Source organism: Ranitomeya imitator, chromosome 1, assembly GCF_032444005.1.
Source record: "Ranitomeya imitator isolate aRanImi1 chromosome 1, aRanImi1.pri, whole genome shotgun sequence".
Classification (NCBI taxonomy): Eukaryota; Metazoa; Chordata; class Amphibia; order Anura; family Dendrobatidae; genus Ranitomeya; species Ranitomeya imitator.
The window spans coordinates 1246993921-1247013928 of record NC_091282.1 but is presented as its reverse complement, the minus strand read 5'-3'; the positions used below and the strand labels follow the sequence as shown (position 1 = coordinate 1247013928).

The window sequence follows — 20008 nt, the reverse complement described above, 5'->3', positions numbered from 1 at the left end:
AGGTCTCTGATTTTCTTCCGATATACTGTGTGTAAAATAAAAAAACACTTATTCACATATAAGGAAAATGCTGTATACAGCTCTGGCAAAAATGAAGAGACCACAGCAACATTTTCAGTTTGTCTGATTTTTCACTTTATAGGTATATTTTTTGAGTAAAATGTAAATTGTTCTTTTATTCTATAAACTACTGACAACATGTCTCTGAAGTTCCAAGCAATAAATTTTGTATTTACTTTCTGAAAATGAGAAATGATCAAAATAACAAAAAAATGCATTGCTTGCAGACCTCAAATAATGCAAAAAAAAACAAGTTCATAATCATTTAGAAACAACAATACTAATGTTTTAACTCAGGAAGAGTTCAGAAATCAATATTTTGTGGAATAACCATGATTTTTAATCACAGCATTCATGCGTCTTGGCAGCTTTCCACCAGTCTTTCACACTGCTTCTGGGTGACCATATGCCACTCCTGGTAAAAAAATTGAAGCACTTCTTTGGTTGATGGCTTATGACTGTTCATCTTCCATTTGATTACATTCCAGAGGTTTTCAATGGGGTTCAGGTCTGGAGATTGGCCTGGCCATGACAGGGATTTGATGTGGTGGTCCTTCATCCACACCTTGATTGACCTAGCTGTGTGGCATGGCGCATTGCCCTGCTGGAAAAACTAGCCCTCAGAGTTGGGGAACATTGCCCGAGCAGAAGGAATCAACTGTTTTTCCAGGATAACCTTGTATGCGGCCTGTATCATACATCCTTCACAAAAATTAACCTGCCCAATTCCAGCCTTGCTGAAGCATCCCCAGATCAACACCTGGTCGTCTAATGGTTAGACGGAGACCTGGAGAAGCGTACAAGCCACAGTGTCTTGCCCCCACTGGTGGAGGAACGGTGATGATCTAGGGATGCTTCAGCAAGGCTGGGATTGGGCAGCTTGTTCTTTGCGAAGGACATATGAATCAAGCCACAAACAAGGTTATCCTGGAAAAACAGTTGATTCCTTCTGCTCAGGCAATGTTCCTCAACTCTGAGGGCTATTTTTTCCAGCAGGACAATGCTGAGTCTCTTAATTTTTGCCAGAGCTGTATATGTATGAATATAAATGTTTTTTCCTTATATGTTAATAAGTATTATTTATTTTACACAGAGTATATCTGAAGAAGATCAGAGGCCTGATTGGAACATCATAAATATGGATAAGCGAACGTGGTCGGTGATGCTCAGATATCACTTGAGTGTCTGGGTGCTGGGATATGCTTGGCAGTGAGCATTAGACAGTGTTCAAAATTTAGATACCCATCCCGCATGTTTGGCATGTGTTACACAGCCCCAATAAGCATGTAGGAATTGACAGCCAGTCACTGTAATGCTGCAGCCATCTTGGTAGTCGCATTGATCTGATTGGATGGCCCTATTATATCATCAGGGGTTAAAAAAGGACCAGAACCTCCATACTCGGCACACTGACACCATTGGGCAGCTAAGGGACAGTTCTTAGCGCTTGTCAATGTGAGTGTGTGCACAGTTGAATTAATCGGAGTCCTCTAGCGTTGATACTGGTGCTCATTCTCAACCATCATACCAACAGTCCTCCTTAGGGAAAATCCTGTGCTTTGCTGTTTGCATCAGATACATTCTGCATTTAGCTTTTTAGCCTAGGGATGGACAGTTGTAATTGGAGGGAGAAAGTGCTTGTTCAGGGCAGTGTGTGCACAGTTTAACTAATCAGAGTCTTCTAGTGTTCATATTGGTGCTGATGCTGAACCATAATATGAACAGTCCTTCTAAAGGCAAATCCTTTGCTTTGCTGTTTGTGTAAGATACACTCTGCATATTTTTGGGGGGGTATATGTTATTGTATTCCTCCACCTCCTACATCAGTTCCTGCACCCCCTCCTGCTCCTCCTCATGCTCCATCTCCAAATTGCTATCTCAGAGTATGTTGTCCACATCATCCGGAAGCTCAGCAGCCCTGCTTCAGCAAGGCGGTAACAGGCTTTGACAATTTAAACAGAATGTGTATCAGGCCCTCCTATATGTGCAATACAGGGTGTATCCGAGTCCCTCTGACATCACATTTTTGGCAGTTTTTTCTTCCTTAATAAATTACACTGAAATTTGCAATTTTTTACTAAAAATTTCGATTTTGGTTTACTTAAATTTTGATATTTTTTTATAATCTTTTTTACGTTTTGTCTTACATACAAATCATTATACAGGAAATAATGTTTCTTAAAAAAAACTTTTCCTGTAAACTCCAATTTCTCATCTATTTTGAATGTTTTGTGAGTACTTAAAGTGAACCTGTCATCAGGATTGTGCTGTGTAATAATAATAATAATAATAATAATAAGAAGAAGAATTTTATTTATATAGCGCCAACATATTCCGCAGGGCTTTACAAATTATAGAGGGGACTTGTACAGACAATAGACATTACAGCATAACAGAAATACAGTTCAATACAGATACCAGGAGGAGTGAGGGCCCTGCTGCTCGCAAGATACAAACTATGAGGAAAAGGGGAGACACGAGAGGTGGATGGTAACAATTGCTTTAGTTATTCGGACCGGCCATAGTGTAAGGCTCGGGTGTTCATGTAAAGCTGCATGAACCAGTTAACTGCCTAAGTATGTAGCAGTACAGACACAGAGGGCTATTAACTGCATAAAGTGTATGAGAACATGATGCGAGGAACCAAATTATGTTTTTGTTTTTTTTGAATGGGCCACACAGGGATAGTTAGGTTAATGCGTTGAGGCGGTAGGCCAATCTGAACAAATGAGTTTTTAGGGCACGCTTAACACTAGGACTGCTGGACTCGTGAACCCTGACTAGAACTACTGCAAGTAAGTAGTCAAAATGACTATACCAGTAGTCCTAGTGTTAAAACTGTGGGGATTGGGGATTAATCGTATTAACCTAGGTAGTGCATTCCAAAGAATCGGCGCAGCACGTGTAAAGTCTTGGAGACGGGAGTGGGAGGTTCTGATTATTGAGGATGCTAACCTGAGGTCATTAGCGGAGCAGAGGGCACGGGTAGGGTGGTAGACTGAGACCAGAGAGGAGATGTAGGGTGGTGCTGAGCCATGGAGTGCTTTGTGGATGAGGGTAATAGTTTTATACTGGATTCTGAAGTGGATGGGTAGCCAGTGTAATGACTGGCACAAGGTAGAGGCATCGGTGTAACGGTTGGTGAGGAATATGATCCTGGCTGCAGCATTCAGGACAGATTGGAGAGGGGAGAGTTTCGTAAGAGGGAGGCCGATTAGTAGAGAGTTACAATAGTCCAGACGAGAATGAATAAGTGAAACAGTCAGAGTTTTTGCAGAGTGGAAAGTAAGAAAAGGGCGAATTCTAAAAATGTTTTTGAGATGCAGATAAGAAGAGCGAGCCAGTGATTGGATGTTGGGCGTGAATGAAAGCCCGGAATCAACTATAACCCCAAGGCAGCGGGCATGCTGCTTTGGAGTAATGGTGGAACCGCACACGGAGATGGCAATGTCAGGCAAAGGTAGGTTAATAGAGGGAGAAAACACGAGGAGTTCAGTTTTTGACAGGTTCAGTTTCAGATAGAGGGAGGACATGATGTTAGAGACAGCGGTAAGACAATCACTGGTGTTTACGAAAAAGGTCGGCATAATAATAGGAGAAGAAGTGTATAATTGGGTGTCGTCAGCATAGAGATGGGACTGGAAACCAAATCTACTGATTGTTTGTCCAATAGGGGCAGTATACAACGAGAAGAGGAGGGGGCCTAGGACTGATCCTTGAGGAACCCCAACAGTAAGGGGAAGGTGAGAGGAGGAGGAACCAGCAAAAGATACAGTGAAGGATCGGTCAGAGAGATAGGAGGAGAACCAGGAGAGAACGGTATCCTTGAGGCCGATAGAGCGGAGCATAGTGAGGAGGAGCTGATGATCCACAGTATCGAATGCTGCAGAGAGATCCAAGAGAATTAGCATGGAGTAGTGACCATTAGATTTAGCTGTTAGTAGGTCATTAGAGACTTTAGTAAGGGCAGTTTCAGTAGAGTGTAAAAAGCGGAAACCAGATTGAAGAGGGTCGAGAAGAGAGTTATCTGAGAGATAGCGGGTAAGACCGGATTGGACCAGGCACTTGAGGAGTTTAGAGATGAAGGGTATATTAGAGACAGGTCTATAATTAGCGGCACAGTTTTGATCGAGGGATGGTTTTTTAAGTAATGGATGTATGATGGCATGCTTAAATGAGGATGGAAAAATACCGGAAGTGAGAGAAAGGTTGAATATTTTTGTTAGGTGAGAGGTGACAGCCGGGGAAAGGGACTGGAGGAGATGTGACAGAATGGGGTCACTGGTGCAAGTGGTTGGGCGAGAAGATGCAAGGAGCCTGATTACTTCTTCTTCTGTAACTGGTTCAAAGTCAGAGAGTGAACTAGGTGCAGTGGGGGAGGGAGGACAGTGCATGGTATGAAGAGATTGGGAGATGATTTCCTGTCGAATGTGGTCAATTTTTGTCTTTGAAGTAATTGGCCAGATCGTCAGCGCGGAGATCTGTGGTTGGGGCCTGCACTCTTGGGTTGAGTAGGGACTGGAAAGTGTCAAAGAGACGTTTATGTTTATTGGACAGTGAGGGGATGAGGGTGTTGAAATAGGTTTGTTTGGAGAGGTGAAGGGCAGAGTTGTATGTTTTTAGCATGAACTTATAATGGATGAAATCTTCGGGTAGATTAGATTTTCTCCACAGATGTTCGGCGCACCTGGAACACCGCTGCAGGAAACGTGTTTGCAGCGTGTGCCATGGTTGTCGCCGTCTGTGCTGACTTGTTTTATTTATAGGAGGAGCAGCTTCATCCAGGACACTTTGCAGGGTTTCATTGTAATGCTTCAGAGCAGAATCAGGACATAAGATGGAGGAGATTTGGGCCAATGAGGACTGCAAGTTCTTCATAAGTTTCTGGGTGTTAATGGCCTGTATGTTTCTATAAGTGTGGAAAGTGGGGGCGACCTGAGCGGGATGGCAGTTATTGATAGAGAATGAAAGAAGGTTGTGGTCAGAGAGCGGGAGGGGGGAGTTTGTGAAATCATCCACTGAGCAAAGCCAGGAGAAGACCAAGTCGAGGGAGCTTCCATCTTCATGCGTTGGAGAGTTAGTATGCTGTGAGAGGCCGAAAGAGGAGGTTAGAGATAAAAGGTGAGAAGCAGATGGGGAGAGGGGAGAAGCAATGGGGATGTTGAAATCACCCATGATGATGAGGGTGGGGGTGTCACAGGAGAGAAAGTGTGGAAGCCAGGTGGCAAAGTGATCCAGGAACTGATGAGAGGGGCCGGGAGGACGATACACCACCACCACTCACATGGAGAAGGGGATGTAGAGTCTGAGAGCATGGACCTCAAAGAAAGGGAAGACAAGTGTGGGTACTTGGGGGATAACTTGGAAGGTACCTTTGGGTGAAAGGAGCAGACCAACGCCTCCACCTGCTCTGTTGTCCGATCTTGGGGTATGAGAGAAATGTAGTCCACCATATGAAAAATTACAGACACTGTCAGGATGGCACTGTTATACGGATTAAATTGATACCTTGGTTGATGAAATCCATCTTGTGGTTGTTGTTTAATCTTTATTCGCAGTTTTCAGTTAATGAAATTTTCATGCGATGGGGTGGGGTTGTGGGCGGGGCTGTTGGCAAGGCTTCATGTAGTGCTCTGCTTACATATTTATTCTTATGGCCTATGACAAATCACTGATCCTTCACTGACCTCTCCCCTTATTTTAAATACTGCATAGAATATTGTGTGTACAATAAAAATTAGCATTCATCACGCAGGCTCCTGCAGTGTCGCCTTCGCTGTAGCATGATACAATGGATAATATTTCTATATACATTTATTATTTAGGCATATAGTAATGGGGAAGAAAAAAGTAATATTTCGATCAACATTTTACCGGTGGCCGGTCCTGAGCACTAGCGTCTATTGGAACATGATTGATGCTATGATACTATTGTGCAGGCGCTGCCACCAGCGCCATCTTGATGGAGCAAAATTCTTTTTACCTATATCACAATGGCACCAGCGGCTCCTGCACAGCAGCAGGTGCCATTTTGATGATTTTTTTTTCTACCCCAATACTATATGACTAAATGATAAATGCATATAGGCATATTATCCATTGCGTCATCAAGCAGCGCAGGTGCCGCCAACGGTACCTGCATGATTAATGTTCATTTTTTTTCCGCACAATATTCTATACAATATGTAAAATAGGGGTCAGTAGAGTGAAGGATCAATACTTTTCATAAGCCCATACAGATGCATATGTAATCAGATCATCACATAAGCCCCGCCCACAACCCACCTACAGGCCACCCAGAGACCCGCCCACAACCCACCCACAGGCCACCTCGAAAGCTTGAGAATCTCAATAACTGGAAACTACAAATACAGACTAAACAACCACAAGACTGATTTTATCACCAGGTATCATTGTAACAGCGCCGACCTGACAGTGTCTGTAGTTTACTAAGCACAACCCTGCTGACAGGTTCACTTTAAAGGGAAGGAAAAGTGTGACCCCATTGTCCTCAGCAAGGATCTGGGTCTTCCCCATGCTGTTCTCCTTCCATTTAAAACTTGTCCCATCCATATCAACATTTACACTGCCCCCAGACCTCTTTGTAGGGTCAGCTGGAAAAAATGGTCAGATTCCCCATTGACTCCCATTATACTCGATACTTGAAATGAGCATTAGGATTTGCTCGGTTTGACTAGTGAACATCCAAGTATTTTAGTAGTCGCTCATCTCTAGTCATAAACATTGACTGTGGATTGCCTTTATGCAAATAACATTTTCTACATTATATCTTCTCGAGTGCCAAGTTCCTATATGTCAGTTCAGTGAGGTTTGAGACTCTACTTTAGCGCATACTATTAACAGGAGTGCTGTACTCTGCTTTATAGGTCATTCTTATCTTACACTGAACCATATGCTTTTCATAAGTCATATCTTACCTTTTGCAGCAGTCTCTGATTTTCTTTATACTTTATATTTTTTGCTATCTGTGATTGCATCTCATGTAGAGCATGTGCCATGGCGTAGACAGATTTATACACAAGATAAGTGACCCCAAAACTGTCAGTATTATACGCATTGTTCCCAAGTTCACCTAACTTAATGGTTCCGTTGCATTCCTGAAGAGGAAAATAAACAGGATTTTTTCTCATTTGACCAGTGGTGAAACATTGAAAAGCAAGTGAAATGATATTCGCCAATAAAATGTCATCTGGACGATTTCTTGGGCTAATTTCTTGTAGAAAATGTCTCAAATTTGGCATCTCTTTAGTAGGTGGAGAAAATACCAGACTTCCATGAAATAGTGACATTGTATTTGTAGATGGTATGAAGTGAGCAATCCAACCTGCTGGTATAATGAAGGTCTTCTCATGGGCTTTGAGTTCATCTTCGATAAAGAATACAATGAAAACAGAAAATGTTCCACAAATGACAATGACTTGTGAAGAAGAGTTGTTAATAATCTTTAAGTTTTCATAATAATTTGGAAATATTTGTGTGGAATCACGAATTTTAATAATATACTCAACACAAATTTCAGATTTGGCAGCCTTTGTCTTTAATTCCTGGCTCTGCTTCTCTCCGAAATCATCATCAGATGTAATAACACCGATCCACGTCCAGTTATAATGTCTGAGTAATTGTATAATGGCAAGACACTGGGTTGAGTAATTGGGAAGTGCTTGGAAGAACAATGGGAAGAGGTTTGAATTGCTCAGAATAGGATCCATTGTACCATAACTGATCTGAATAATACAGTAAGAACATAGGAACATAATCAATATACTTAATTTGGATGTGTCCATGTGTCTGTGCACAGAGTCATCCACAGCTGAACAGTAACTTAGGTATCCATAGTTACTACCACTAGCAGCTAACTGCACCATGGATACCTAAGGAGAGGACCTCTCCCTGGTGGCGATTTAAGGCATAAGCCTTTTTTTATCGTTAGCCTGTGCGGCTACATTGTGAGGAAACACTGTGAGGAAACATTGTGAGGCAATACGCTGGCAACACTGAGGCAACAGTGTGAGGCAACATTGCAAAGATGGATCAAATTGAGCACACTGCTGCACGTAGAGAAGCGAATCGCATACGGATGCATAACCTGCGTCTTAATGAAGCAGAAGAGGAACAAAATTGTCGAAGAAGTTCTGATGCAGCCCGACAGAGGGCGGCCAGAGCAAGAGAAACGAATGAAGTAACTGTATCACGTAGGGCATCTAATGCTGCACGACAACGAGCAATGTTATGACCTGGTGGTCAGGACAATAATGCACCTGATGGTTAAGAGCACACGGAATGACCTGATAGTTACTGATAATATAGGACGAGCTCTGGGACGTGGGAACTCTGCTGACCGCAATCCCAAATTCTATCAACCACACTAGAAATAGCCGTGGATTGCTCCTAACGCTCCCTATGCAACTCGGCACAGCCTAAGGAACTAGCTAGCCCTGAAGATAGAAAAATAAAGCCTACCTTGCCTCAGAGAAATTCCCCAAAGGAAAAGGCAGCCCCCCACATATAATGACTGTGAGTAAAGATGAAAATACAAACACAGAGATGAAATAGATTAAGCAAAGTGAGGCCCGACTTACTGAACAGACTGAGGATAGGAAAGGTAGCTTTGCGGTCAGCACAAAAACCTACAAAAAGACCATGCAGACGGCGCAAAAAGACCCTCCGCACCGACTCACAGTGCGGAGGCGCTCCCTCTGCGTCCCAGAGCTTCCAGCAAGCAAGACAACAATCAAAATAGCAAGCTGGACAGAAAAATAGCAAACCAGAGAAAAACAAGCAGTCACTTAGCTTCTGCTGGGAAGACAGGTCACAAGAACGATCCAGGAGTGAACTAGACCAATACTGGAACATTGACAGGTGGCATGGAGCAAAGATCTAAGTGGAGTTAAATAGAGCAGCGAGCTAACGAATTAACCTCGTCACCTGTGGAAGGAAACTCAGAAACACCTACAGCCACCAGAGAAAGTCCATGGACAGAACCAGCCGAAGTACCATTCATGACCACAGGAGGGAGCCCGACAACAGAATTCACAACAGAGCAACACGCAATGCACAAAGTGATAACACATATTTCACAAAAAGAGAGCAAGATAGAATACATGTCCAAAATGCAAGAGCGACTCGACGACAGCAAGTTACATTTGCTACTAGAGGAGTTCTCAATCAAATTGATGAGACACGTATTGAAGAGCACTATGCTGGCGAACTGACATTTCAATGTCAGTTTTGCCAATCTAAAAATTTCAAAGACGAAATGGTGCAGGACAAAACATTCCCTTTCTGCTGCAAGACAGGGCGAATCCAATTACGTCCCATTCGTATGGATGATCAATTAGTCAAGTTGATGAAAGGAGAGCATCAACACTCCAATAAATTTATGGCTAATATAAGGCAATACAATAGCTCGCTTGGAAGAAGGAAGGGAGTCTCCAGTACGTCCATCCAGTTTAAGTAAAATTTAAAATTTATTTGAACATTTTAAAAATCTATTTTAAAAAAGAGAGAAAGAGACTCTCTGCCTGACGCGTTTCTGGCGCACCACGGCGCCCTTAGTCAAAGGATACTGTTTTTTTAAAATGTTCAAATAAAATTGAGATTTTACTTAAACTGGATGGACGTGCTGGAAACTCCCTTCCTTCTTCCTCACTGAAATCACCAGCAGGTACGGCACCCTCCAGCTATATTCAATTGCAACGGCTTATTATATATGTCTCAGTGTGTCAAGCTCCAACTTTTCCCTCTCTCCCCCTCTCTCGCACAATAGCTCACTTACTTTGGCATTAATGGGAGCACAAGTAGCGCCACCTCCTGGGCATGGTCCATACTGTTTTCGAATTCATGGACAAATTTACCAAAGAAATGCCCCATTGCATCCCGCTGTGGGTAGTACTCCCAAGTTTGTCCAGATTTATATCTTGGACAGTGAAGAAGCATGAAGTACAAGAAGTCAAGCAAACAAAAAGTGCCTCCCAGCACTGCTATCATCTCTTGGAGATAAAATGAAAGCCATTAACCCACTACTCACATAGAGCCTTCACAATAATCAGGCTCCTTGCAACTTCTCGCCCAACCACTTGCACCAGTGACCCCATTCCGTCACATCTCCTCCAGTCCCTTTCCCTGGCTGTCACCTCTCACCTAACAAAAATATTCAACCTTTCTCTCATTTCTGGTATTTTTCCCTCCTCATTTAAGCATGCCATCATACATCCATTACTTAAAAAACCATCCCTCGATCAAAACTGTGCCGCTAACTATAGACCTGTCTCTAATCTTCCCTTCATCTCTAAACTCCTCGAACGCCTGGTCCACTCCCGTCTTACCCGCTATCTCTCAGATAACTCTCTTCTAGACCCTCTTCAATCTGGTTTTCGCTTTTTACACTCTACTGAAACTGCCCTCACTAAAGTCTCTAATGACCTACTAACAGCTAAATCTAATGGTCACTACTCCATGCTAATTCTCTTGGATTTCTCGGCAGCATTCGATACTGTGGATCATCAGCTCCTCCTCACTATGCTCCGCTCCATCGGCCTCAAGGACACCGTTCTCTCCTGGTTCTCCTCCTATCTCTCTGACCGATCTTTCACTATATGTTTTGCTGGTTCCTCCTCTCACCTTCCCCTTACTGTTGGGGTTCCCCAAGGATCAGTCCTAGGCCCCCTCCTCTTCTCTTTGTATACTGCCCCTATTGGACAAACAATCAGTAGATTTGGTTTCCAGTACCATCTCTATGGTACCCCTCAACACCCAATTATACACCTCTTCTCCTGTTATCACACCGACCTTTTTAGAAAACACCAGTGATTGTCTTACCGCTGTCTCTAACATCATGTCCTCCCTCTATCTGAAACTGAACCTGTCAAAAACTGAACTACTCGTGTTTTCTCCCTCTACTAACCTACCTTTACCTGACATTGCCATCTCCGTGTGCGGTTCCACCATTACTCCAAAGCAACATGCCCGCTGCCTTGGGGTCATCCTTGATTCCGAGCTTTCTTTCACCCCCCACATCCGATCACTGGCTCGCTCTTCTTATCTGCACCTCAAAAACATTTCTAGAATTCACCCTTTTCTTACTTTCGACTCAGCAAAAACTCTGACTGTTTCACTCATTCATTCTCGTCTGGACTATTGTAACTCTCTACTAATCGGCCTCCATCTTACCAAACTCTCCCCGCTCCAATCTGTCCTAAATGCTGCTGCCAGGATCATATTCCTCACCAACCGTTACACCGATGCCTCTACCTTGTGCCAGTCATTACACTGGTTACCCATCCACTCCAGAATCCAGTACAAAACTACTACCCTCATCCACAAAGCACTCCATGGCTCAGCACCACCTTACATCTCCTCTCTGGTCTCAGTCTACCACCCTACCCGTGCCCTCCGCTCCGCTAATGACCTGAGGTTAGCATCCTCAATAATCAGAACCTCCCACTCCCGTCTCCAAGACTTTACACGTGCTGCGCCGATTCTTTGGAATGCACTACCTAGGTTAATACGATTAATCCCCAATCCCCACAGTTTTATGTGTGCCCTAAAAACTCATTTGTTCAGATTGGCCTACCGCCTCAACACATTAACCTAACGATCCCTGTGTGGCCTATCATTAAAAAAAAAAGTTCCTCGTATCATGTTCTCATACACTTTATGCAGTTATTAGCCCTCTGTGTCTGTACTGCTACATACTTAGGCAGTTAACTGGTTCATGCAGCTTTACATGAACACCCGAGCCTTACACTATAGCTGGTCCGAATAACTAAAGCAATTGTTACCATCCACCTCTCGTGTCTCCCCTTTTCCTCATAGTTTGTAGCTTGTGAGCAGCAGGGTCCTCATTCCTCTTGGTATCTATTTTGAACTGTGATTTCTGTTATGCTGTAATGTCTATTGTCTGTACAAGTCCCCTCTATAATTTGTAAAGCGCTGCGGAATATGTTGGCGCTATATAAATAAAATTCTTATTATTATTATTATTATTATTAATAATAATGAGGGAATTTGAAATAGAAAATCGTGATCCACTCGAAATAACAATGTAAATGATAAATTACTACAATGATGACCAGAGGCGCTATAATGCACCAAGGTGCTATAATTTATCAAAATGCAATGGGTGAACCGCCATTTAATAGGAACATCAGAGTTCACCTCAAAAGTTAAAACCAAACTTTTCAAATCAGCTTTCTTCACACAGAGTGTGATGCACTGACATATCCACTTCTATTCCCATATGGGGACAGTGGATGGACAATAAATTTGACAACTCCAATTGCCCTGAGTGTGCAGCGCTGCGACAGGACCGAATATATAAAACAAAATCAAAAGGCATTATGCGTGGACAGTTATGCCGGCATTATGGACCACATCCCTAATGCTGCGTTACACCAAGGGCTAAAAGCTGGGACACCAGTAATTTTACCGTCCACTTTCATTGGAAGCCCAAGAGCTATGCAGCAAATTACCAAGACGCCATGACAATTGTCCGAAAATTCGGAAAGCCAGACCTTTTTGTTACGATGACCTGTAGCCCAAAGTGGAAAGAAATAACTGAAAACTTAGAACCATGGCAAAGGCCAGAGTTCAGACCAGATTTGGTTGCACGAGTGTTTAAAATCAAACTCCAAGCCGTGCTTAACGAGATTTTGAAAAAACACTTTTTTGGCCGTGTAGCTGCCTATGTGCATGTAATAGAATTTCTAAAGCGTGGACTACCACATGCTCACATGCTCTTAATCCTCAGAGAGGAAAATAAACCGAGGGACAAAGAAATAATTGACGAATTGGTCTCTTCTGAAATCCCAAATGAGACAGCAAATCCAAAACTGCATGAGGCAGTGATGAAGCACATGATTCATGGCCCATGTGGCAAAGATCAACCTGGTGCTATATGACAGATGGTCAATGCACAAAAAAATTCCCAAAGATATTTAATAAAGAGACAAACCCCAATGTTGATGGTTACCCACAGTACCATCGATGCAATACTGGGAAAACCAGACGAGGAATGCAAGAAATCTACAATAGATTGGTAGTTCCACACAACCCCTATTTATTACTTAAAGGGAACCTGTCACCCCGGTTTTTCAGTACGAGATAAAAATACTGTTAAATAGGGCCTGAGCTGTGCGTTACTATAGTGTATTTTGTGTACCCCGATTCCCCACCTATGCTGCCGAAATAACTTACCAAAGTTGCCGTTTTCGCCCGTCAATCAGGCTGGTCAGGTCAGATGGGCGTGGCGACATCGCTGTATCTTCCCCCAGATGTTGCATATATTTCCCCGTTGGTGGCGTAGTGGTTTGCGCATGCCCATCTTCTGAATCCACTGGGCAGGAGAAGAAAAAACGCGCGATCGGCGCTATTTCCCTGGTGATCTGTGGGGGCGGACATCTTCCTGAGGCCGCGCGTGCGCATATGGACTCCTCTGTTGCCCGGGGCTTCAGGAAAATGGTCGCGGTATGCCGCGCGTGCGCTGATGGAGATCGCGGCGGCCATTTTCCTGAAGCCGAGTTCGCATCTCAACATCAGGAAAATGGCCGCCGCGATCTCCATCTGCGCACGCGCGGCATCCCGCGGCCATTTTCCTGAAGCCCAGGGCAGCAGAGGAGTCCATATGCGCACGCGCGGCCTCAGGAAGATGGCCGCCCCCACAGATCACCAGGGAAATAGCGCCGATCGCGCGTTTTTTCTTCTCCTGCCCAGTGGATTCAGAAGATGGGCATGCGCAAACCACTACGCCACCAACGGAAATATATGCAAGATCTGGGGGAAGATACAGCGATGTCGCCACGCCCATCTGACCTGACCAGCCTGATTGACGGGCGAAAACGGCAACTTTGGTAAGTTATTTTGGCAGCTTAGGGGTGGAATCAGGGTACACAAAATACACTATAGTAACGCACAGCTCAGGCCCTATTTAACAGTATTTTTATCTCGCACTGAAAAACCGGGGTGACAGGTTCCCTTTAAGTACAATTGCCATATATGTTGAGATATGTGCTTCAATAAAAAGTGTTAAATATATTTTCAAATATGTATACAAATGACATGACTGTGCCAATATCTAGTTTGATACATTAAACTGGAATGAACCAGCCATGTACCTAGATTCTCGGTATGTAAGCGCCCCTGAGGGCATGTGGAGAATCAGAAAAAATAAAATGCATGATGCTTCACATACCATCAAAAGGCTTGCTGTTCACCTTGAAAACATGCAGCAAGTGTTTTTCGAAGATAGTGTTGTGGATATGGTTATTTCGGACTCAAAAGCCTCTACTCTGCAAGCTTGTTTTGAGCTAAACAGAGTTGACACTTCCGCCCCTGAGTATTTGTACAGTGAAATTCCTGAACACTATGTCTGAGATAGAAAAGCTGTACTAGAAGGATGGAAAAAAAAGACGGGCTCAATTTGGGAAAACAATTTCCCGAATGTATACATGCAAATTGCCTCTTCTGAGAAAAAGAGGACTTAAACTCTATAGCGCCATCTGTTGGAAGTAGCGATCCTACAAGTCACAATCAACCCTTTAAACGAGTCGTGCAATATGACTTAGGATAAAAGCCAAATCAGTATCTCAATTCGCAGACACGGTGTTTCGGGCTGTTGGCCCTCGTTAGTGTGAAGCATGAGAACTAATTTGGCTAGGTGAGAGATTCTGGACTGTGGTCTAAGGGGTAACGTTTCTCCTTATGGAGAGTGACATACCATCTCTGGCTTGTCAAGGTAAGGAGGCTTATTTGCCGTGCAATGCTCCTCTGGGAAATATAATATGCAAATTGCCTCTTCTGAGAAAAAGGATGTATATAGTTTCTTTAACAGATGTGAGCTGTATTACCTAAGACTCCTTTTACTTCACGTAAGAGGAGCAAAGTCTTATGCCGACTTAAAGACTGTCAATGGAGTCGTACATGACACGTATAAAAATTCGTGCATTGATCTTCATCTTTTGGAAGACGATTCCCAATGGGAAGATGGTATAACGGATGCAATCGCTTTCCAAATGCCTTACCAACTTCGCAAATTATATGCTATAATTTGTGTATATCGGGAACAAGCTAAACCATTGGCAATATGGCAAACATATAAAACCAAATTTATGGAGGATTTCAACAGGCGGTATACTTCAGAAATTGCTGAGCAACTGGCTCTTCGTGATATTAAAACAGGGAGCCACTGTTACTTCATCCCAAATAACGACAGATGACTTCCTAAGCTCCTTTGTTGGAGTGAGGTTGGCTTAATTTTTGACACTGTGGTCTCATTTGTTGTAATTCCAAGGCCAAACTTGGAATGGTAGGTGCTACCATTTTGTAGTAATGTAGCCACCAATCCAGTGGAGGCTACTGAGCAAATAGACTTCTTTTCTCCTTGTAGTGTCTTGTGCAAGCAGTTGTACAAAAATGTCTTCCCACTGCCTCCTGGGCCGTCCAGAAAAAACTAGTGTGAGCTAGTGTCGTCTGGGTGTGATGCAGCATTGACTGCTTGCATAATTGCATCACAAGCTGATTTCTGAGCTTCATTAAGCATAGCTTTCAACTGCTCAGCCTCCTGCTTTATTACAGCATAATTCAGTTGGTCCAGTATTTCATCTGTAACATTTACTGGAGTTGGCAATCCGTAGTCAGCACAGGACTTTTTATTGCTTAAGAGCACTTCATTAATAGGAACGCTGTGGATAATTTTTTCCAAGATATATGTGAAAAAAAGACCATTTGGTGGAAAAGTTTTCATAAACGGTGGTGACTTTCGTCAAACCCTACCAATAGTGGAAGGTGGAAAAAGAGCCCAAATTGTACAGTCCACCATTAAATACTCAAAATCCTGGAATCAGTTTTCACAGTTCCAGTTACAACAGAATATGAGAACGTCTCAGGACGAAGTTGAGTACAACTCATGGTTATTGAAACTTGGCAATAGAGAGTGGTCAAATGTATATGGTCTACCAGAAGACACAATTGAAATCCCGAATTCTTTTATTGAAGATGGTGATTAAATTACAGCTTTTTTTGGCGACTCAATTGAGATTACCGATGCAACGGTAGAAGCAATTGCCAATAAAGCAATTCTTATGCCATTGAATGATGACGTTCACACCTTGAACGACAAAATTCTTAGTCAAGTTCAAGGCCAACACAATTGCGGAAGAGGAGTGTTAAGTGTCGAGTTCCCACCGTTGAATAGGGAGAATCTCGAACCATGCCCATTGCAGTCTCCCATTCTCCTCCAGCTGCAGTGGAACCTGCTCAGCAGAGACATTGATCCCAGCATCTGGCTCAAGCTGATACTGTGCGATTTCGTACCGCTACCTTTCCAGGCTCTGTCTTTGTAGCCAGCACTGTTCAGCAGCAAGCAGGCGCTTCAGGGACTAAGTCCTGCTTTTCCCACACTGAGCGTGCCCACAGGATGACCTCCCATTGGAGGTTGGGGGTCACATGCGCAGGTCCTGTTGAGGCTCCTATTGGAACATCAGGAAGGTCCCGGAGCACTACTGCTATAAAAGGTTTGCATGGCCTCTCGGCCATGCGCTAGTGTAAACTTATTACCTTGTGTGTGCGGATGAATACCTGTTGATGGATGAAAGCTCTGAATCATTCCCATCCCTACTGTTGTTGCCTGCTCACGAATGGTAGAGCTACCTAGTGCTATCCTGCACAATTGCATAAGTTGCTGAATCCAGTTAGCAGCAACCGCCAGAGCGGCGCCGTGCGCAGATAGTGCGCTTTCCTGGCCCTAGTTAGGGTGGTTAGTGGCGTCTGCCAGAGCGGTGCTGCACACATGCCTGTGTGGTAAATATTTACTTTAGTTGTTTCCTGGCACCGCAGTATTGGTGTCGAGCGCAAGAGATCTAGAGGGACTCTTACCCTAAGTCTTGGGGCAGAGTTCTGTGTCGCCTTCCTTGCGCTCTCTGTGCGGTATCGTGGCCCTGTGACGCAACAGGGTGCTCTTCCTTCATACCGGGTGAAGCTAACCCATGTGTGTACTCACATTATACCGCCATATAGTCCGTCATTACCAAGCAGTAGGTTTCAGCTGCACGGTGGAACCCAGACTGCGAACGCACCTTATATCATCTCTAATTATTATTTGGTTCATTCCGCCAGTCCTAACAAGGAAGGTGTGATTCTCACAGATTACCCTGTAGAGTTTCTTAACTCTTTGAATCCCACTGGGATTCCTCCTCATGAACTAAAGCTGAAACCAGGAGCTGTAATTATGCTCCTGCGTAATCTTAGCAGAAAGAGTGGCCTTTGTAATGGCACAAGGCTTTATGTGAAAAGCTCTAAAGCAAATGTTATTCATGCCGTTGCTTTAAATGGAAAAGCAAAGGGTCAGACAGTTCTTATCCCAAGAATTGACCTGATTTCCAAAGAAAAAACTTGCCAGTCCAGATGCGAAGGCGACAGTTTCCTGTCATGTTGGCTTTTGCAATGACCATCAATAAATCTCAGGGACAATCGTTGGATATTGTAGGAATTTATTTGCCTCTCCCAGGGTTTTCACACGGGCAGTTATATGTGGCTTTCTCCAGGGGAAGGAAAAGTCAATAAATAAGGGTCAAAATATTTGAGACACAGAAGCAGGGTAAACTTATTCCTAACGTTGACAAATGGTTTACTGTCAACTGTGTGTACAAAGAAGTCTTTCATTAAGCTTTTTAACAATTGTAAAAGCCAAAAAAATTTGTACGCAAAAGCGGGACTAACTCCAAGCCACGGTCTATGGACCAAACATTGGGCATGGGCAGGGCCTTGGGGGCGCTCAACCATGTGAAATAGCTTACACGCTCAGGAACATTGAGGAATAGCGCTATTGGAAAGCTCTACCTTCTTCATTTCCTTTAGGAATAAGGCTATGGGATAGCTCTATCCATTCACTTTTTTCATGGATAGCGCTATCGGATAGCTCTACCCCAACAATATTAACTACAGAGCTTTTTCATAAACAAGGTAGGAATGGCAGGAGAGGTGCACCAGGTATTTATGTTTGCTATTAGTCTGCACATGCGCCAGTCTGGTGCGTGGGTACACCCCATTGCGCGGTCAGTCTGCAATTGCATGGCTCGTAATCACAGCGTGCGCCCGAAGGGCGCGCAATCACTCATTATTATTAATAAATACAGCAACTTTTACTCCATAGGCTAGTCCATGCAGTTCATACAGTACTTTAGAATGTGAACAGAGCTGAGGTTGAGAATGTGTACCTTCACTCAATTCAAGAAGGGGCTCTGCACAGCCCGGTTTCCGATTTCCAGAACCCAACATTTATGAGGTTTCAGACCAACAGCATTCATTAAATTATTCCCATTTTCATGAATGGATATTGTCATCTACTGCTTGTAAAAACTAGCACTCTTGCAATTTAATGCTTACTAAAATTTGACAGCTGTTTCTGATATATTAAATTGAGATGAGCAGATCTGACAAAATCCACAGTTGTTGCTGCTAAGGGTGGTCCAACCAGTTATTAGATTTAGGGGGCAATCACTTTTCACACAGGGCCCTGTAGGTTTGGATTTCTTTTCTTAACGATAAAGACCTTCATTTAAAAACTACATTTTGTATTTAATTGTGTAATTTTTGGCCAATATTTCCATTTGTCTGGTGATCTGAAACATTTAAAGCAAACCTGCCAGCCTGATTTTGCAAAGTGTACTACAGGCATTGTCAAGTTAGCAATGTTAAACTGATTAAAATGATACCTGGGGTGAAGAAATCCGTCTTGTGGTTCTTGTGTAATCAGTGTTAGTAGTTTGCAGCTAATGATATGCCCCACCTTCTGAAAAATGAGGGGCTTAAACAATGTGATGGCAGGATGAATGGAGAAAGTCAGGTGTAGCGTCCCCTCACCCCGATGTACGTTTTGTCACTAGCTTTTTGATTATTCACAATGTTTACAGGTAAATATATTGGGCTTTATAGAATGTTTTGTATGGAGAAACCCTGAAGTTGTCAGTATTTAATGCCTATCTGGCATTATATCTTTCTCTCATTTGTGATATGTGTCATCACTTCATATAGGGGAGTCACACGACTAAACCTATAGAGAACCCCTTTTTGAAAACCACCACCCACTTAAAAGATAATTTTTGTGGCATATTTTGATTGAAATGATGTTTTAGTGTTCACTTTATGAGGCATTCCTTTATTCTATTACCGTTGTGTTCAAAAGTTTACATATCCCGTCAGAATTTTTGCTTTCTTGGCCTTTTACCAGAGAATATGAATAATAACACCAAAACTTGTTCTCCACTTATGGTTAGTGGTTGGTTGAAGCCATTTATTGTCTAACTACTGTGTTTTCTATTTTTAAATCATAATGACAACCCTAAACATCCAAATGACCCTGTTCCCAGGGCTGTCTAGCATGAACTGTGCAATGAGATCTCCCCAAAGTGTCCCAATGATATTGAGGTCAGGAGACTGAGATGGCCACTCCAGCACATTCACTTTGTTCTTTGTTGACTTGGCCTTGTGTTTTGGATAGTTGACATATTGGAACATAAAGTAGGTCCCATGCGCGGCTTCCAGCCTAATGATTGCAAATTTGCCTCTAGTATTTGCTGATAACGTTGCAGTAGAGACTAATCAACAAGACATCATAAAGAGCAGAGCAGCTACATCAGACAATACGGTGAGCACTATAAAGGGAACAAGATAGCTACCTTAGCTGAAAAGTTGAAATTAATGAAGGAAAAAGCACATCTAGAAGCCGACCTTGCAAACCTCGCTGTGGACAAGAAAGCATCAGCAGCAGAAGCCAAGGCACAGGATTTATAAGAAGCAGCACAGTGCACTAGTGAATATGCCAGCATAAGACATAGACCCGAACATAGTCATCATGATATCTTGTGACACACTTCAGATTACGTGCTATAACACGACCCTACATTCAACTCCAAAAGTAACACCAAATACTGTC

General features: G+C 43.2%; 1 pseudogene; it reads left to right on the top strand.

The window, feature by feature from the left end:
• Nucleotides 1–12444: 12444 nt before the first annotated feature.
• Nucleotides 12445–15293, top strand: LOC138657365 (uncharacterized; annotated as a pseudogene).
• Nucleotides 15294–20008: the final 4715 nt, after the last annotated feature.